This window comes from Megalopta genalis, chromosome 11 (genome assembly GCF_051020955.1).
Source record: "Megalopta genalis isolate 19385.01 chromosome 11, iyMegGena1_principal, whole genome shotgun sequence".
Lineage (NCBI taxonomy): Eukaryota > Metazoa > Arthropoda > Insecta > Hymenoptera > Halictidae > Megalopta > Megalopta genalis.
The window spans coordinates 16,469,531-16,491,598 of NC_135023.1; the positions used below are offsets into that span (position 1 = coordinate 16,469,531).

The 22,068-nt window shown below is 38.6% G+C and overlaps 1 non-coding gene and 3 pseudogenes across 1 annotated transcript; all 4 read left to right on the forward strand.

Annotated features, from left to right (window-relative positions):
• Nucleotides 1-1,518: 1,518 nt before the first annotated feature.
• On the forward strand, nucleotides 1,519-4,499 carry LOC117219109 (cytochrome P450 9e2 pseudogene; annotated as a pseudogene).
• An 819-nt stretch (nucleotides 4,500-5,318) lies between these two features.
• Nucleotides 5,319-7,886, forward strand: LOC143260271 (cytochrome P450 9e2 pseudogene; annotated as a pseudogene).
• A 140-nt stretch (nucleotides 7,887-8,026) lies between these two features.
• LOC117219108 (cytochrome P450 9e2 pseudogene) lies at nucleotides 8,027-11,330 on the forward strand (annotated as a pseudogene).
• A 1,140-nt stretch (nucleotides 11,331-12,470) lies between these two features.
• On the forward strand, nucleotides 12,471-14,586 carry LOC117219099 (cytochrome P450 9e2). Its single transcript, XR_013034406.1, has one exon. It is a non-coding gene; the product is annotated as a cytochrome P450 9e2 (transcript).
• The last annotated feature ends 7,482 nt before the right edge of the window (nucleotides 14,587-22,068 follow it).

Here is a 22,068-nt window from a genome sequence, read left to right on the forward strand (position 1 = left end):
CGATCGAAAGGGAAACGCTTTTATGTAAGATTCGTTTATAAAGTAAAGCCTCGTGGATTTTACGTAACTATCTCATTTTGAAAGACTTTGTTGTAGCAGCATGTCGCAATATAATGAAATACGATTGCCACGGAAAGAGAAGCATCTGATTACATCGGTGTTTCGTTGACAGGTGCAATAATGTGTAATATCGATAATATGTAATATCGTAACTATCTTATCTATGTTCGTATAGCTATCAGCATTTATCTAATACAGTGGGCCACAAAAGTATTCGTACACGTTTAAAAATGATATAATATTTTTAAAACTGGATTAAATGACTTGAATTTTTAGAGATATTAGAGGGACCTGTTTACTGTACGATGCGTTAACCGATTTTGATAAAATCGATCTACAAGATGTATTGTTTAAATTTTTGTTAACGAGAATTTCAGGATAGTGTTTTAGGCATTGTACAGTAAAAAACAGTTCCTCTAGCATCTCCTAGACATTCGAGACGTTTCATCCAGATTTCAAAAAGCTTTACCGTTTTAGAAGGTGTATGAATACTTTTGTGAATAACTGTAGGTCCAACAATACAGACAATACCGCTTGTCTATCAGATTGATTGTATATCGCACAAATTTACCATGTCATTGCCTTCGCCAGCAAGTATGCCTCAGATATTTATTTGACGCTTTTATAATCACGATAATAACAATCGGCACGTGGATTAACAAGACATAATCTTTAAAATGAAGAAGCTAATTTGAGATAAGAATGGACTATGATGCAATTCAAAATTAATATTAGTAATTGTAATTTTACGACTAAATGACTTGAATCTTTTTTTAATGACAGAAGGTTTAGCCTATTAGACAGTGACTAGAATACGTTTCCTAAAGTTTCCTGTTACTTGAAATGACATCAAACATTAAAAAACTCATATTTTCGACTATTTGATCTGAGCCTATAACGAAAGATGCAAGAATTACCTATTTTTAGTTGAAATTCGAAAAAAACTGCGATTTTTTTTCGCGACCTTTAATTCCTCACAGTTCATGTCAAAGTCAACATAAAAAGTGGAACAACATGAGTTTTATTTCGTTTTTCTCATTCGAAATAATAGCACAATTTAGAACTAGTCTAATAGTATAGTCCCTTTGTCATCTGAAAAAGAATTCACATCATTTAGTAGACGTTAAAGAAAGTTATACCGTTTTTCAAGTATCCCTAAGTAGAAGATGGCCGCCACTGTATACAGCAATAAAATGTTTCCTACTTATTTCTTTCCGACTTCCAACAGAAACTGTAAAACAGCAACGCGGAAATTGCAGCAAATTGCAACATCTAATCAGCAGATAAGGCCTATATAACAACAAGTTTTCTATTAAGATTGTAGCAAATAAAGATTGTCCAAGCAGATTCTACAGTAAAAACCGATAAACATTATTTACAGTCGAATTTGTCGATATTAGTATGATCCGCTGGTGGGGAATGAGTGGGAGTATTGTGAATCGTTATAAGTCGCTCTGGAAAATAGAAATACATGTGCCTACCGTTCATCGAAGTCAGTGCTTCATCTGACGAGGTGCTATCAACATCTACCTGAAAGTTCGCTTCACAGGAATGGACGCTGTATCTGTACTGCTAGCTGTCGGGGCCGTGGTGATAGCCATCTACTACTACATCTACAGAGGCTTCAACTATTTTAAGAAACATGGCATCGATCATGTCAAGCCGACGCCAATCTTCGGTAACATCGGAGAATTCGTTTTACGAAAGAAGCCACTGGCGGACTTAATAAAAAGAACCTACTATCTTAACCCTGAAGCCAAGTACGTCGGCTTCTACGAGTTCAGCACGCCCATCATCGTGCTGCGTGATGTGGACCTAATCAAGAGAGTCGCGATCAAGAACATGGAATCGTTCGGGGAACATCGACCTTTCATATCGTTGGAAGTGGAATCTATATTTCGGGACATGCTGTTCGTCTTGGGAGGCAACGAGTGGAAGGACGTAAGGAACAAACTGACGCCTGTCTTCACGTCCAGCAAGATCAAGGGTATGTTTGTGCTGATGACAGAGATTGCGTCGCGTTTCGCGGACTATCTGACCAAGCTACCGGAAAAAGAGCGACGCGAGCTAGAGATGAAGACCCTGTTAACGAAATACACGAACGACGTGATCGCCAGATGCGCCTTCGGCATTAACGTCGACTCCATCAAAGACCCCAACAACGCATTCTACGAGCATGGTAATAAGGCGACGAACTTCAACACATTTCTTTCGAACACTAAGGTCGTTCTGCAGAGAAACATGACTACGCTCGCAAAATTGTTGAATGCCCGAATTGTCCCAAAGGACAGCGAGGAATTCTTCATGAACGCAATTAAGGACAACATGAAGTACAGGGAGGAGAACGGTATCCATCAGCAGGACATATTTCAGCATCTGCTGGACGTCCAGAAGAACAACAAAACCGGGATGCCGTTCAGCACCAAAAGCATGATCAACAACGCCTTCAGCTTCTACTTCGGCGGATACGATAGCGTCGCGAGTCAGGCCAGTCTGATTATGTATAATTTGCTAGCGAACCCTGACTGTCTGACGATATTGCAGCAGGAGATCGATAAGGTTCTTGAGGACACGAAGGGGCAGGTAACTTACGAGGCCATATCAGGTATGGAGTACATGGACGCGGTGGTGAACGAGACGATGAGGCTTTTCCCGATAGCTATTTTCATGGACAGGATATGCACGAACGATTACGAATTGCCGCCACCTGTGCCCGGTGGCAAACCGTTCACTATCAAGAAGGGAACGAACTTGTGGATCCCGAGTCACGCGATTCAGACCGATCCCAAGTACTACGACAATCCTGATAAATTCGAGCCGGACCGATTTATCCAAGATGGTAAAAGGATCCTGGGCTCGGGAACGTACATGCCGTTCGGTGTGGGGCCGAGGATGTGCATCGGTAATAGATTCGCTCTGGCAGGAATAAAGGTGTGGATTTTCTACATACTGGCTCGCTGCGACCTGAAGAATTGTCCGAAAACCCAGATACCGTTGAAAATGTCTGTGAACATAATGGGCAATGCGGCGCAAGATGGATACTGGATGAGTGTTCAGCCCCGAAAGAATCGTAATCAATACGCTGATAATCTGATACCTAATGATACGGGTAACGCAGAATATCGGTAAGCTGGCGTTTTTGCCGCTGCGTCTGTCGTTTTTGATAGCCTGTCGATATTTTATCACGAAGCAAATGATCGTACTGTAAAGAATGTGTAGCTTCTGTCAGCAAGAAAATCGCCCGTTCTATGTAATGCGAATGTGGTATGTAAATGACTGTGTGAGATTTCAAATCGTTTGTTTCGTGGAAATACTGGATGCAGTTTTCCTTGTTCCATACGTTGTCTGAGTCTTGCGTTTCGCCAATACTTGTTTACCTTTCGTTTAATTTTCGGTCGGGTACATCGTTGCACTCCTCCTCCATTTATCAGGATATCGAAATTGTATTCTTTTGCACTTCTTCATCAACAGACGAATATTTTTAGAAACTCAATAAAATGATCGGAAAGTTTAGTGCCATTTTCAAAAGAAAGAAATAAAAAATATGTGACAACTAATTTGTAAGAGTTGCAGGAGAAATTGGAAACAAAAGTATTGTGCGATCGGACAAAGACTGCTAGTATTTCCATAATCAAGCGTTTCTTATTTACTGAGATATATTACGTAGGCAAAGTGTCCAAACAATGTTAGGAGTAGGCGTAAGTTTTCTTATGGAAGTAAATCTGTTTGAGTTGTAAACGTTTAAAAAGTATGATTAATGCTGTCCGTTGAAAGACAGTCGCAAAACAATAGTATCCAAGAATGAAGTTAGTTTAAATAAAATTTCCATCTTCTAGTCAAGAATTCATTGTAATCAATTTTCTGTGCCGATTCGGTGTCGATTATGTCGCATAAAAAGTTTCATATATTTACAACGAGTGTCCACTAAACTGCTCCGAGCACATTTATATTTGGAGCATGCAGGAATACTGTTAAAAACTAGTTCTCGAAGACCTGTATTGATTTTCGCGTTACAGCAACTTTATTTTGACTAGATTTATTGGTAACAGAGTACAGTGTTTGCCACATATTATAAAAAATTACTACGTTAATCTTCGTAGAAGCCAATAAGAGAATTATCCATTATTCATGGTGATCACACTGAACAAAATTTATAGTACTTAACTGATATACTCACACGTTTGTTGTCATACATCATTGAACAATTTTGTAATTGTAACATCAATGCTCAACTCTTTCATTTAGTCTGTTTGTGAATATTCTTTTTTTAACATTTACATTCAATGTAAACAAATGAATATATTGGAAATACGTTAATTCGAAATTGTTTTAGAAAAAGCATTAACCTATTATTCTCATAATCCATTATCTGTAGAGAAAAGTGTATCGAACGCGAATATTAGATATAATAATAAAGTTTTTTGTATTTATCATGACAATGACTAATTTTTAATTTAACTTTACTCTCTCTCTTTTTAAATTTTCCTGATAAGTTTAGATAAAACATGAGCTTTTTTATTCTTTTTTGTTATTCTCAATTAAAAGTCGGAAAAGCATCTTAGTTGTTATCTAGTAGGCTAGTCTCACTATTATCTAAAAGCAAACAAATCGTTTAGTCCAGTTTTAAAAATGTTATTGCGTTTCAAAAGGTGTACGAATACTTTCATGGGCCACTGTATAGCTAATGCCTCATACTAAATACCATCTGGTATTGGTGCAACTGTACCAGATATAACTCCTAGATAACTCTATACGTTGGAATGTACTGATATCTTGGACTATATTTCACTGTAGTTTTTTTAAAAAATATCGCGGAAAACAAGATTGATCAACAGAGACGAGTAAAGGAATAAGCTGTTCAGAATAATGAACAGCTCATTGGAATAGGTGAGGTGATCACTAATGTGCATAGTTTACGATGCAACTCCGATCCATTTGGAACCAGAGTGTACATATTTGTATTTAACTGTGCAATTTATGAAAATAACTTAGATTTTCACATATTTCATTAAAGCCTATAGAAAATCTAACGCGTACCTGCTAAGAAGAATACCATAAAAAATATACTTAAAAAATTGATGAATAAAAATATAAATGATCCTAAGCATACTCTGTTATATTTTCGTCAAAGTCGTCCGTCATTAAGCTTTTAACAAGAAACTAAAATGGGTAACCGACCACTGTTTTACTCTGCTTCATTTGCAATAGGATCTGTAGTTGCAAAATATACGAGCATACTATAACAAGACGTAGAATCTACACCGCAGATAAGGCTGATAAAGAGATTCTCAGAAAAACAGTAACAGCTGAAGAATATCTTAGCAACTTCCACGAGTACCGCTATCGCTAAACTTTATGCCTAAATATAGTCATTAAATAGGTAAACGCATTGGTGATAGATGTTCCGATTTTCTCGCAGGAAAAGAGGGGGGTTGGAATATTGCAATCCGCTCCTGGAAAGTACCAACGTGTATATATCTGTGGCAACCGTTCGGTAACGTCAGTCTTTCCTGTATCGCAGTGCTCACAACATAGCGTGGATCTGTCCGTTCACCTAATCGGAATGGACGCTGTGTCGGTTCTACTAGCAACTCTCGCGGTTGTGGCGGCAGTCGTCTATTATTACGCCTTCAAGGGCTTGAACTATTTCAAAAATCATGGCATCGACCACATCAAGCCGATGCCATTCCTCGGAAACATGGGGCTGTTCGTTCTCCGGAAGAAACCGATGGCGGACGTACTGAAGAGGACCTACTACCACAACCCTGACGCCAAGTACGTCGGCTTCTATGAATTCTCCATGCCGATTATCGTGCTCCGAGACATTGACCTGATCAAGAGTGTCGCGATCAAGAACCTGGAATCGTTCGCCGAACATCGATCTTTCATATCAACGGAACTGAATCCGCTGTTCGAAGACATGCTGTTCGTCTTGGGCAACAACGAATGGAAGGACGTGAGGGCCCAACTGTCGCCCATATTCACGTCGAGCAAGATCAAGGCCATGTTTATGCTGATGACGCAGGTCGCGTCGCGCTTCGCGGACTATCTGACCAAGCTGCCGGAGAAAGAGCGAAGCGAGTTGGAGCTGAAGAACGTGATAACGAAATACACGAACGACGTGATCGCCAGCTGCGTGTTCGGCCTTGATGTGGATACGATCAAAGACCCGGACAACACTCTCTACCTGAATGGGAAGAAGGCAACGAACTTCAACGGATTCCTGATGGGCATCAAGTTCATTATGCAGAGGAACATGACCTCGATCGCGAAGTTCTTCAACATCAGACTCATCGAAAAGGACATCGAGGACTACTTCGAGAACACGATCAAGGAAAACATGAAGTACAGGGAGGAGAACGGCTTCTACCGGCCGGACATGCTTCAGCATCTGCTGGACGTCCAGAAGAACAACAAAACCGAGAAACCGTTCAGCACCAGAAGCGTGATCAGTAACGCTTTCAGCTTCTTCTTCGGTGGATACGATAGCGTCGCGAGTCAGGTCGGTTTGATTATGCATAATTTGCTAGCGAACCCAGAATGTCTGAGGAGATTGCAGGAGGAGGTTGATGAGGTTCTTGAGACCGCGAAGGGGCAAGTAACTTACGAGGCGATAAGAGCTATGGAGTATATGGATGCTGTGGTGAACGAGGCGCTGAGACTTTATCCGGTAGCTATTTTCCTAGACAGGCAATGCTCGATGGATTTCGAATTGCCGCCAGCTGTACCCGGTGGCAAACCGTTCACTGTCAAAAAAGGAATGAACCTGTGGATCCCGAATCACGCGATACAAACCGATCCCAAGTACTACGACGATCCTGATAAATTCGACCCGGACCGATTCCTTCAGGATGGTAAAAGGATCCTGGGCTCCGGGACGTTCATGCCGTTTGGAATAGGACCGAGAATATGCATCGGCATCAGGTTCGCGTTAATGGAGATGAAGGTGTTGATTTTCTATATACTGGCTCGCTGCGACCTGAAGACTTGCTCGAAAACTCAGATACCTTTGAAACTGTCTGTAAACGTGCTCGCTAATGTTGGGCAAGATGGATACTGGATGAATGTTCAGCCCCGAAAGAATTGTAATCAATACATTGATAATCTCATACCTAATGGTACGTGTAATGCAGATTGTCAGTAATCTGACGCGTTCGCTTTTGCGTCTGTCGTTTTTGATAGTCTGTCGATTTTTCCATACGAGGCAAATAATTGTGTTGTACAGAATGCGTCTTATGTAATGTGATTGTGGTACATATATAAACAACGATTTCGTGTCGTTTGGATTGTTTGAATATTAGGAGCAGCTATCTTTAAATGTCGGTTATCTGAGTCTTGCGTTTATTAGAATAATATGATCATCAATATTTATAAATCTGTCGATAATATTCGCATGCCTGTCGTTTCATTTTCCGTTGGATGCAGGATGCTTGTCGGAATTTCAAGGTTTCATTTTTTTCCACTTATACATTAAAGGACGAATATTTTGAGAAACTCGTAAGAATTATCAAAAGGTGTGAATGAAGTCATTATCATAAAAATTGTTGCATTCATACAGTTCGCTGAAAGATTCGTAAACGGAAGTATTGTGTGAACAGATGGAGACTATCGTAAAAATATTGCCATAATCAAGTGTTCTTAATTTATGGAGATATATTGCGTAGACAAAGTGTACGAACTATGTTATGAGTAGGTGTAATTTTTCTTACTATAGCAAATATTTTGGAGTTATAAACGTTTAAAAGATATGATTGAAGCTGTCCTAGGACAGACACTAATATCCGAAAATGGAGGTAGTTTAAATAAAATTTAATTATAATATCGAATGTCTTATATTTATTTACCTAATGAGAGTTGTCAGTAAGGGGACATGAAATTTGTACTGCAATTTGTAATCATGATACTGAAGAAAATCGGATACGATATTTCTGATGCGAATTTTGACGTAAAAAGAAAATTTTATATTAACAAAAAAATCTCCTTGTAAATTAATTAAGATAGTTTCCGTATAAATTGAATCAGCCTAAAAAGAGCTGCAAAAATGAGTATTTTCGAAATTTTTGCTGGAAGATTATTGGTAGTTGATTTTTGCCTGAACGTCATCATTGTCTGAGACTTATACCATGATGACTCAGAATCTGATTGGTGGGAGAGATTCGGTGAAGCGAGCAACCGGTTTCTCTCGATGCTCATGTCGTTTTGTTTGTGGTTACAGGTCATTTTTTGCAATTCCCAAAAGTACTCATTCGGCATCGTGATATTAACAACCGGCAGGTGAAGAATTAATCTTGAAGGTGAAAGAATCCATAATACTACTTGATATGTGTGATAGCATAAATTACTTCCTGTTTTTCACACAATAGTTTCATTATTCCTCTGCTTGTTTCCGCACTAATTTCACCTTGTACAAGCAAAGCACGAAATAAGTTGTGAAGAATGTAGAGAATTTTATGTTATTGCTACTTTATTTTATTATGTTCACAGGCCGTATCACGATGTTACGTTAAGACATTATTTTCTTATCGATATCTTTGAAGAGGTAACCTCAGACTGACGCAATACCAAATTAATAAGCAATACCTAATTATTAGGTCATTGAAAGCATCCATCATAAGAATTGCACCATTTTACTAAAAGCTTTTAGTAAACAATCAGCAGTTTTTCTTTAGGACCTCTAAAATTATTCTATATCTAACTTAACTATTTATTTAAAAATTATATACCGATCAAAAAATGTTCTCTATTCTATTCCTTTCTTCCGATTTCTGACAAAAACTGCGAAACAACAACACAAACATAGCAACAAGTTGCAACATCTAACTCGTACGTAAAGTCGACAACGAGTTTTCTATGATGACTTTAGCAAATAACAATTGTTCCAGCAGATTCTAGAATGAAAACCGCTATCGCTGAACACTATCTACAGTCGAATTTTTTAACGATAGTGTGATCTGCTGGTAGAGGAAGAGTGGGGCGAACTGACTCATTATACCAGTATAAACTCATTATACCAGTTCGGTGAAGCCAGTCTTCCACCTGATAAAGTGCTATTGACATCGGTCTGAACGTTCGCTTCTCTGGAATGGACGCCGTGTCGGTTCTGGTAGCTCTCGCGGCCGTGGCGGTGGTAGTCTACTATTACGCCTACAGAGGCTTGAACTATTTCAAGAAACATGGCATTGACCATATCAAGCCGACGCCATTCCTCGGAAACATGGGGCAGTTCATCTTCCGGAAGAGACCGATAACGGACGTACTAAAGAGGACCTACTACCATAACCCTGACGCCAAGTACGTCGGCTTCTATGAATTCTCCGTACCAATTATTGTGCTGCGGGATGTGGAACTCATCAAGAATGTCGCGATTAAGAACGTGGACTCGTTCGCCGAACATCGGGATTTTATACCAGCGGAACTGAATCCACTGTTTGAAAAGATGCTGTTCGTCTTGGGCGGCAACGAATGGAAGGACGTAAGGGCTCAACTGACACCCATATTCACATCCAGCAAGATCAAGGCTATGTTTATGCTGATGACGCAGGTCGCGTCGCGTTTCGCGGACTATCTGACCAAGCTGCCGGAAGAAGAGCGAAGCGAACTGGAGTTCAAGAACGTGATGACGAAGTACACGAACGACGTGATCGCCAGCTGCGTGTTCGGCCTTGACGTCGATACCTTCAAAGATCCGGACAACGCTCTCTACGCGAACGGGAAGAAGGCAACGAGCTTCAACGGATTCCTGCCAGGCATCAAGTTCATGATACAGAGGAACATGACCACGATCTCGAAGTTGCTTAACATCAAGCTCATTGGAAAGGACGTCGAGGACTTCTTTGGGAACACAATCAAGGAAAACATGAAGTACAGGGAGGAGAACGGCATCTACCGGCCAGATATGCTTCAGCATCTGCTGGACATCCAGAAGAACAGCAAAACCGAGAAGCCGTTCAGTGACAAAAGCGTGATCAGCAACGCCTTCAGCTTCTACTTCGGCGGATACGATAGTGTCTCGAGTCAAGCCAGTATGGTTATGTATAATTTACTAGCGAACCCAGAATGTCTGAAGAGATTGCAGGAGGAGGTTGATGAGGTTCTTGAGAACACGAAGGGACAGATAACTTACGAGGCCATATCAGGTATGGAGTACATGGATGCCGTGGTGAACGAGGCGCTGAGGCTTTATCCGGCAGTTATTTTTCTGGACAGGCAGTGCTCGAAGGATTTCGAATTGCCGCCAGCTGTACCCGGTGGCAAACCGTTCACTGTCAAGAAGGGAACGAACTTGTGGATCCCGGTTCACGCGATTCAAACCGATCCCAAGTACTACGACAATCCTGACCAGTTTGACCCGGACCGATTCCTTCAGGATGGTAAAAGGATCCTGGGTTCCGGGACATACATGCCGTTCGGAATAGGGCCCAGAATATGTATCGGAATCAGATTCGCGACGATTGAGATGAAGGTCATGATTTTCTATATACTGGCTCGCTGCGACCTGAAGAATTGCTCGAAAACTGAGATACCTTTGAAATTGTCTGTAAACGTGCTTGGCAATGTTGCGCGAGATGGATACTGGATGAATATACAGCCTCGAGAAAATTGCAATCGTTACGTTGATAATCTGATACCTAATGGTACTTGTAATGCAGGTTGCCAGTAATCTGGTCTCTGCGTCTGTCATTTTTGACAGCTTGTCAATGTTTCCATACGGGGCACATAATTCTGTTGTAAAGAATGCATATTATGTAATTCGATTGTGTAATCCGACGTAAGCGATTTGTTATCGTTTGGATCGTTGGAGTACTAAAAATCATCAATCTTAATAAATCTGTCGTTAATACTCGCATGCCTGTCGTTTCATTTTAAGTTGGTTGCCGAATGCTTTTCGGAATTTCAAAATTTCATTCCCTTGCATTTATGCATTAACGGACGAATACTTTGAGATGATTCGAATCATTTTCATGAAAATTTTTACAAAGAATTCGTACGATTCGTTGAATGAGTCGTAAACGGAAGTATTGTGTGAACAGATAGAGACTATCCTATTCATATTGCCATAATCAAGGGTTCCTAATTTATGGAAATATGTAACGTAGACAAAGTGTAAGAAACAATGTTAGGAGTAGGTGTAAGTTTTTATACGATAGCAAATCTTTTTGAGTTATAAATGTTTAAAAAGTATGATTCAAGCTGTCCTATAGCAGAACATCGTCAGATACTAGTATTCGAAAATGGAGGTACTCTGAATAAAATTTAATTATAATATCGAATGTTTTATATTTATTTACCTAATGTGAGATGTTAGTGAGGGGAAGTGTAACATTTACTGCAGTTGGTAAACATGATGCTGAAGAGAATTAGGTACGGTATTTCCGACGCGATCTTTTTGTCAGAAAAAGAAATTTTTATGTTAAGAAATAAATCAGTTAGTAAAATAATTTCCTTATAGTTTGAATCAGCCTATAAAGAGCTATCAAAATACGTATTTTCGACAATTTAACTGGAAATTACTGATACTTGATTTTTGCCTAGACATCCTCCCGTATCTTTTTATCAAATTCTGAGTCCTCATTTACGACTTAGACAATAGGTCTATCTGACAAGTGGGTGGTATTCGGTGAAGTTGGTAGCCATTCTTTACAGCTCCCAATAGTACTTTTTCGGCACATTCATAATCACAATAATAACAACCGGCTCGAGAAATAACCAAAATAAATCTTCAAAATTAAAGAATCCATAATAATACTTGATATGTGTGATAGCATAAATTACTTCCTTTTTTCTCATACAATACTTTCATTATTTCTCTGCTTTTTAATTGCGGGAAGTTGGGATTATTGCTTTCTTTCACACTTATTTCACCTTCTACAAGCAATGCACGAAACAAATTCTGAAGAATGTAAAGAATTTTATGTTATGGCTATTTTATTTTATTATGTTTTCAGGCTGTGTTAAAATATTATGCTAAGAACATTATTTTCTTATAAGAAATAAGAAGATATCTTTAAAGAGATGACCTTATATTGACACAACATAGAATTGATATAATAAAATATAATATAATATATAATATTAATTATAATATATATATATATATATATATATATATATATATATATATATAATATAATTATATATATATATAATGTAATATAATATATAATATTTATTGATATAATATTTCTAATTATTAGATCATTGAAAGCATCTATCATAAGAATTGCACCATTTTACTAAACAGTTTCAGGAAACAATCTTTAGTCGCAATTACTTCAGAACCATTAAAATTATTCTACACCCAACTCAAGTATTTATTTAAAAGTTATATACACAGGCACAAAAGTGTTCTACATTTATTTCTTTCCGACCTCCGACAGAAACTCCAAAACAACAACACAAACGTTGCAACATGTTGCAACATCTAATCAGTCGATAAAATCGTCGACGAGATTTCTGCGAGGACTTCGGCAAATAAAGATTGCTCCAGCAGAATCTACAGTGGAAACCGCTATCGCTAAGCTCTATCTACAGTCGAATTTGTCGAAGATAGCGTGCACCGCCGGTAGGGGATGTGTGGGGGTATCGAATCATATTATAAGCCGCTCTGGAAAGTAAGAACTACTAGCGCCTACAGTTCACCGAAGCCAGTCTTTCATCTGACGAGCTGCTATCAATATCGGTCTGAAAGAGAGATGGCCGCTGTGACTGTTCTACTAGTTCTCGGAGCTGTGGCGATAGCCATCTACTACTACATCTGCAGGGGCTTAAACTATTTTAAGAAACATGGCATCGATCATGTGAAACCGACACCAATTCTCGGAAACATGGGACCGTTCGTTTTCCGGCAGAAACCGTTGGCGAATGTAGTCAAGAAGACCTACTACCATAACCCTGACGCCAAGTACGTCGGCTTCTATGAATTCGCCGAGCCCATCATCATGCTGCGCGACGTGGACCTCATCAAAAGTGTCGCGATCAAGAACCTGGAGTCGTTCGCGGAACATCGAGCTTTCTTATTGCCGGATCTGAATCCTCTTATGGCCGACATGTTGTTCGTCTTGGGCGGCAACGAATGGAAGGACGTGAGGAACCAGTTGACGCCTATCTTCACTTCCAGCAAGATCAAGGGCATGTTTACGCTGATGACGCAGGTCGCGTCGCGATTCGCGGACTATCTGACCAAGCTGCCGGAGAAAGAGCGGTACGAGCTGGAGATGAAGAACGTGATGACGAAATACACGAACGACGTGATCGCCAGCTGCGTGTTCGGCCTTAATGTCGACACGATCAAAGACCCCAAAAACGCTATCTTCGTGCACGGACAGAGGGCAACGAACTTCAACGGTTTTCTGGCAGGCATCAAGTTCAATATACAGAGAAACATGCCGAAGATAGCGAAATTCTTCAACATAAGAATCGTCGCAAAAGACACCGAGGACTTCTTCGAGAACACGATTAAGGGCAACCTGAAGTACAGGGAAGAGAACGGTATCTACCGGGCGGATATACTTCAACATCTGCTGGACGTGCAGAAGAACAACAAGACCGAGAAACCGTTCAGCACCAAGAGCGTGGTCAGCAACGCTTTCAGCTTCTACTTCGGTGGATACGACAGCGTCGCTAATCAGGCCGGTTTGATTTTGTATAATTTGATAGCGAACCCTGAATATCTGGCGAGATTGCAGGAGGAAGTCGACGAGGTTGTTGAGAGCACGAAGGGACAGGTAACTTACGAGGCCATATCAGGTATGGAGTACATGGATGCCGTGGTGAACGAGGCGCTGAGGCTTTATCCGGTAGCTACTATTCTAGACAGGCAGTGCTCGATGGATTTCGAATTGCCGCCGGCTGTACCCGGTGGGAAACCGTTCACTGTCAAAAAGGGAGCGAACCTGTGGATCCCGAATCACGCGATACAAACCGATCCGAAGTACTACGACAATCCTCTTCAGTTCGATCCGGACCGATTTATTCAAGATGGTAAAAGGATTCTGGGCTCCGGGACTTACATGCCGTTCGGAATAGGGCCCAGGATGTGCATCGGTAACAGATTCGCCTTGATAGAGATGAAGGTGTTGATTTTCTATATACTGGCTAGATGCGATCTAAAGGCTTGCTGGAGAACGCAGATACCGTTGAAATTGTCTGTGAACGTGTACGGCAATGTTGCGCAAGATGGATACTGGATGAGTGTTCAGCCCCGAAAGAATTGTAGTCAGTACGCTGATAATCTGATACCTAATGGAACGTGTAATACAGAATGCCAGTAAGCTGACGCGCTCACCGCTGCGTCTGTCGGTTTTGATAACCTGTCGATATTTTCGCACGAAGTAAATAATTATATTGTAAAGAATGCGTTTCTTCTGTCGGCAAGAATATTGCACGCTTTATGTAATACAAATGTGGCACGTAAATGAATGCAAGCGATATGGAATCGTTTGTATACTGGTAATGGTTGTCTTCGGTTGTTTTACTTATGCGTTTATTAGAACTCGCCCCTGCATTTTAATAAATCTATGAGCAATTCTTGTTTTCCTCCCGTTTTATTCTCAGTTGAATACGTGTATTGGTTAGTGGAATTGCTATGCTTTTGATTTGCTTTTGAGCATAATGAACTTTATATTTATCGAATGAAACATATCAAATATTTTGATTCCACTATTTTGTTTATTTTTTTAATGAAACAATTTAATGTATCTTATTCGTTAGATGTAAAGTTAATTATGCCGGAAAAACAAATCTAAAGTACAGTCCTATGATGATCTCCAAATTTCATTCTCCTGCGCTTATGCATTAACTGAAGAATATTTTTCGAAACTCGTAAAAATTAACAGAAAGTATAATTGAAGTAATTTTCAAAAAGATTTGTTAGCGAACGAATTATGTGAACAGTTAAAGATTTCTATATCTACTGCCATAACCAAACGTTTCTTCTTCTTATGGAGATATATTACGTACAAAAGAATAAAATCAATATTAGAAATAGGTGTAAGTTTACATATAAAAATAGATGTTTTTGAAGTATGAACGTTTAAGAAGTATGATTAATGTTGTCCGATAAAATACACTCACAAAACAGTAATATTCGAGTTAGTTTAAATTTCTATCGTTTAGACTTTCTATCATTTTAGAATTTCTATCATTTATCAGAATAAATGTTACAATATCGATCAAGTTGCATGTAACATCACCCAGGACACAACACGTATCCGCTGAACTGTTTCGAAGCACTATTATGTTTAGAGGAAGCAATTGTGGGCGTTGGCATTCTTTCAAAAACCGGTTTCGGTGGCTGTTACATCACCGATTGATTTACGCGTTCCAGAAATATTTCTTTGTCTAGACTCATTGTTAATACTCAAGTGTTATTGTAGAAACGTACTATGTTAATGTTCAAAGAGGTTAATAAGAGGATTATACATTATTCATAATGTTCACTGACACGAATGTAAATTACATACTTGGTATATAGTGACTCACACGTTCGTTTTCACGCTTGCAAAATAACAATCGTGCTGTTATGCAACTTCTGTTTGTTTAAATTTTCCTTTTATTTTCAGCTCCAATCAGTGAACAATTTCCTAATTGTAATTAATATTTATTCTTCTAGATTTAGATTAAACGTAAAGAGAAGAATTTATTTGAAATAATATAAATAAAGATTATATTTATTATTCATTATAGAATAATAAATGAAGATTGACCTGTCTGTTATTCGCAGTTTTACATTATTTATAAAAAGAGAAAAACATCGGACGTGTGTATTAAATGTAACAATAAAATTTTCTACTTTCATCGATATGATTGATTTTTAATGTAACTTTTATTCACACACACACACACAATCAAGTCAGTGTTAATACTTCCAGTATTATTAGAAATTCTCTTCCTCAATCTGTCGAATGATTAAATGATCACCGCGTGTACCACTTAGCGAAAACACACAGATCCAAGAATTACGATATACTGAAATAGCTGTCTTAATATTTATCAGGTCGTTGACATGATTCATACTTGCCTGCTGATAACTGAAGTTGCTCAATATTGATACATACATACATTTATTCATACATATATATTATTCGGTGTAACAATAGTTTTTCGGAAACAATACATATGCAATTAAGATAAATATCACAATTAGCCGAAAATAAGGTGCTTTACAAGATATACAGAATTGTTCGACATATTTACTGCACGACCATTCAATTATGTACTACTTTAATTATTGAAGCGTTGAATATGTTTACTCAAAATGTTACCCGACACTGATAATATTGTACAGCACGTGCACGTAATATCAGCAAGCGCTGATACTGGTATCGACGTCGTTAAACTGTATCAGTTATGTGTTTATACACGCACGTTAATAAATATAATGCGCATTTATATATATTAACGTAGAATTCACGGTAGCTGAAAATTATTTCGAAAATAATGTTCGTGATTACTTTCTGATTATTTGATAATATACAGGATGTCTCTGAAAGGAATGTACAAGTGGGCACCAAGTGATCCCTCATTTTAAAAAGCATGAGAAAAATATAGAATAACTTTCTTTGGTTTGGGTCCGAGATTTCGAGAAAATTGACTTTGAAAATTTGCTTTTGTGTTTTTTACAATTATGTTGTAACTGACAATTACATTTGAGGTTTATTATTCATAAAGATAAACTCTATATACTTGAATACTGAAGGATTAATTGATACCTACTGATTGTTATATTCCTTTTTTTTTAATATTTCTCGAGTTCATATTTCTCGAAATTAAGAAAAAGCATGTATCATTAACTGATATTTATCGTAAGAATTTTGTCGAACTAAAAACTGTACGTAAACCTCCGATGATCTATGACAGTAGGGTTCCTTGAAAAATCTGATCCAAGAAAGGATAAAAACAAATAGACACTAAGACCTGCTTTCCCTTCTATCCGTCTGTTCGCACCTCTTTCCATTAACACGACAAGACAATACACAGCAGGGATCTACCCTCGCGATCTTCAGTTCATTAATTCTGACCAAAACCCTCTCTTCATGCTCCTCCTTCGATCGCTAACCTACGTTCAACCACTCGAGCAACCCTTACCGTTGGCGGTGAGTGAATTACATTAAAGAGGGTGGTTTTATCGGGTCAACTTGCCAGATATTTCCTGGAGCACCTAAGGGTTGTTCGCTCGGGAAAAAGGGACTTTTCGCAGCCGCGAGAGAAAGTTCAACGATAATCTGCATTCACACAGATTGCTCTCGCTATCTGAAAACGCGTTCAGAATAACTGGAGAAACATCCTTCTCAATTTATATCGGGTTTCAATGTCCTCATAAGTACCTACCAGAAGAAGTTATACAAACTCTTTCGTATACATTTTGTGCAAGCATTTTTCTAACAAGAGATTATGAATAAGAAGCAAGTATGCATTCAAATCTGATTTATTTCTGTTCAAATCTGAACAAGAATGTACAGTAATTCGCTAAAATGTTTGGGCATAACGGAATTACTTTTTTAAAATTCGACCAAATGATATGAATTTTTGTTTTGGTATTAGAAGGAACAGTTTAACCGTATGTAATTCAACATTTTAATATGGATTCAATAAAATAAATTATGTAACCTGAAATCGGTGAATGTAGAAACGCAACCTTTAATCTTTCGTTACTTGAACTTCATTGAGATGGTAAAAGGACTAATTTCCTAGACAATGAGTAAATAAATTCTTGTAAACATTGCAACTGGTTGGAATGATAAAAAGAAATGAAAAACAGATGTTTTTCATATCTTTTTGTCTCAATCTAGAATTTACAGTTAAATTAATTTATAGTAACTTTATAATTTATTTCATTTGTCTTTTTAACATTTTGGCATGTATAGATTTCATTATAAGATATAAGTCAAAATTTTCGAAAATGTGACTTACGCCACTATGATTCTAAACCACTAAATTTTCAACCGTAAATCAATCAAATTTGAATAACAAACTTTACTATACTTCAACATAAAAAGGTGCATAGTGATATGACTTAAGTAGTGGGGGAACAGACTAGTTGATGGTGGGGATCGTGAGGCACATTAACATTTCATACATAACTTACTAAGTATGAATGTTATTTATTTTCTCGAAATCGAAACAAAATTCGATTCGTCCGCTATCAAAATCTAGGGGAAAACATAAATAAAGACGTACAAGAAACAAAAACTGCCTCCTTTTATCAGGAAAATAATTAAAGACGAAGGAGTGCCAATCAATGCAGCTATGAAAGAAATCGCAGCGTAAGGTGATAAATGGTATCAATGTTTTATAGATGCGATAGCTTCCGTCATGTTGAATAATATTTACCTGAACTACTCTTTTCTTGCTTCGCATAGATATAGAGTTATAGATAGACAGAGATATAGTGATAATATCTATCTCGAGAGAGACGCTTCCCAGAAACTGCAAGGAAGCGCCAACAATTTTGTTGAACCTCGAAGTATTCTTTTCATTTTTGACACTTATGATCCTGTTCGCTAATCGGCGAGTTTTGTTCGCAGCTTTTCTAACGCGTTGTATGAATGTGAGAATACATTATGTAATTACCTAACATGGAAGCACTTAGCGAACACTGTAGCAAATTCTCAGAACTTATGACATCATTTTCTGCAAAACATGTCAATATTTGCTGAACTCAATTTTGTCGAACTAAATCATCTGGTATATTTTATTCAGGAGAAAATATATATATATTCTGAACTTAGATGACATTGTTTTTGGAGTGTTTGAGGAAGTTATTTCGCATTATCAAGCATGTAACTAAATAAGACGGAAGATTGAATTGAAATTGCTTAGTAATTGTTGGTAAACGGGGCTGAATTATTCAATTTAAATTATTCGCTATTACTCTGTACTGTGCACAGTAAAAAATAATTTAAGTAAATATTATTGAGAACTATAGTGGCAATAAATCATTAGTACTTCTCTCCATTAAAAGAAAATGTCGAGCGTCTTTCTTTCCTCAAAGTAGTGATGCCAAAAGCTTACAACACACTAAAACGATAACTCTTTGTAACATTTAATTAAAAAATATACTAAGTCAATATCTTCATTATAGTCTGAGAAAGAGAGTGTGCACATAACACGAAATTCGATGCATCCTGCGCAGGGTTTCTCAAAAATGTTCCAATCAAATGAAATGGAAGATTCCTGAGATCATTTAAGGTACCTTTTTCCTTAGCGCAAATATTATCTGCGACCTTTTTAAGGAGTTGTTAACGAACAACTCTATTCAACGAGTGTCGAGATCAGCTGGCGCCAGTCGACGAGGCACCGAGCGGAACTATGGTCGCGACGGCAGAAGGGAGCTACGCTCAGGCTTCGTACCGCGCTCGAAACATGAAGAAGTCAGTACACGTGAAACTTGCCGTATTTGTTTTACCATGAACATGTCTGAAGAATATTCTGTAATTTTTCAGACTTGAAATAATAAATGGTTTAACAGTAGCAGCCGTTTTAATTTGCTGGTATGTATCACATCTCTTGTGTACCATATGAAACTTTAGTAATCTCGACAATGTACATAAAAGATATTTTTGTTTATACAAGGTGTCCCATAATTCTGTTAACACCCGGAAAAGGTGTGATTCCTGAGGTCATTTGAACTAACTTTTTCCTTAGCGAAAGTGCAATCCGCGGCTTTGTTTGCGACTTATTAACGGAGAACATCGACCAATGAGAGGCGAGCTTGACTAGTGCTAGGCGGCCGAGAGCCAATCAGCGGAACTGGGCTTCGACCGTTCGTTAGCTCGGCCGCATTCCGCGAACTGAGCACGTCTCTCATTGGTCAGTGTTTTTCGTTAATAACTCGTAACAAAAGCCACGAATTGCGTTTTCGTTAAGGAAAAAGTTACTTCAAATGACCTCAGGAAGTATCATAATTTTGGGACACCTTGCATAATTCCGTAACTGAACAGAATTCAACGAACTAATCCCCAATGATACTTTATTTACAATAGTTTTAGGACACCCTGTATGTATCTTCGAACGATAATAGTAGACACAATGTATGTTTTGAATGGAATAAACACGACATTTATTTTATCAACCGACGACAGTGATATGATAGGAATGGTTGATTATTTGATAATGGATACTACGTTGTTTATTTGACTGCATCATTATTACTCAACACGATGTACAGTGGCTCACGAAAATATGCGAATCCTGTAACGCTGTTGATATTCTTTCATCCTACTTGACAATGAATGTGAACATCGGCATATTTTCAAACTCTATTGGCACAATCTTTAGACTTTCTCCTTATTATACCTAGGAAATTATTTCAAATAATTTCGTTCAATATACATTATTGCGTTCACGAAAGTTTGCAAATGTAAGCCTTTTCATACTTTCGCGAGCTACTGTATTCGCAGCGACATCGAAAAGGTGGGAAGACACGCACGTGGGCGTCGCCTGCAATTATGCGCAACGGAATGTTAGCGTCTGTTTGCGGGATCCTTAAGGCCTGAGACACGCTATTGTGCTGTGTAATTAAAGCAAGACACAGTTGTTTTTACGATTCTGGTCTCTTGTCGCTTCTATAAACGACGAACATTAATTTGCAGCAATATCTTTAGAAAGAAACACTACGAATTCATTTCTTGTTTTAGTATAAAAGTATCGAAGTCCGTGTGTAATGTACCATCGATTGATCGAAGTTCTCAAAATGTTAATCGAAAGGGAACAAGTAGGAACACTACATCGTAACCAAAATTAGAACTATAGTGGCAATAAAACATTAGTACCCCTCTCCATTGAAAGAAAATGTCGAGCGTCTTTCTTTCCTCAAAGTAGTGAGATGCCAAAAGCTTACTACACACTAAAACGATAACTCTTGGTAACATTTAATTAAAAAATATACGAAGTCAATATCTTCATTATAGTCTGAGAAAGAGAGTGTGCACATGACACCAAATGCAGTAAAGGTTGACCCTTGCTCTGATCGACTGAAAAGTGGCAGACCGCCACTTTTTCCCGTCAAGTGAACATTTTTTATTCGCAACTGATATTAGAGTTGAAAAAAATTGAAACAATCATATCCACGTCAATGCTGAAGCAGTTCGAAGACAGTTGGAACATTCTCAATGAACTGCGCGAAGACCACGTAAGAAATGAACACTGAGGCCAAAAATAGCCGAGGCTCGCAAACATTGAACAAGCCAGGTCTGGCAAAAAATATCGTTCTCGGGCGAATCAAAGTGTAATCGTGTATCTTCCGATGTACACTAATTTCTCCCTAATTTGCGCTGCGATTCCGCACAAAAATGGACAATTTGGGAAAAGGAGGTGCGATTATTTCTATGGTTACCGATTGTCAACAACTATAAAAACGAGCTGCAAGGCTCGAATAATCGTATCTCCTCTTCCCAAATTGTCCATTTTTGTGCGCGATCTGAGCGCGAATTAGGGAGAAATTACAGTATCGCGTGACGTTCCCCGCCGCATGTCACATGTTTTTACTTTCAAGATATCGTCGCTTAGCCTCTTGCACCGTAACAACGGGTCAGGCACACGACGAAGACATCGTAGATGTAGAATCGGGACTTTTTGGATCAGTACTCGCGATGTCGTATTATGTAAATTATTACGAAAAGCTTTATTATTAAAATATTTAGACTGTACGGGGCATTGCCGCGGCATGCCGTACCCAGTGACGATATTTGAATGGACCGAGACCTGGCTAGGAACAGCAGGGTGGTGCTTCAGGCTTAAAACTTGTCAGACGACATCGACAGCTCCCGCGTGGCCTTCAAAGAGCACAACCGGCGCGTCGCAATTCGCGGTCCGTAATCGTCTTTATAGCTTCATCGGAGGAATGCCCCGGCAGATCTGGGTCAATTGCATGAAAGCGCCTACGCCAAAGCGATCGCGTCGCGAGTTTATTCAGGGAAAACTGATTCGCCCAACGGTCCATTCGCGGCGCCATTCGAATGAGGAACCCGCGGGCGCTGGCCGCTCATTAAGGCAACATTCACAAGGTCG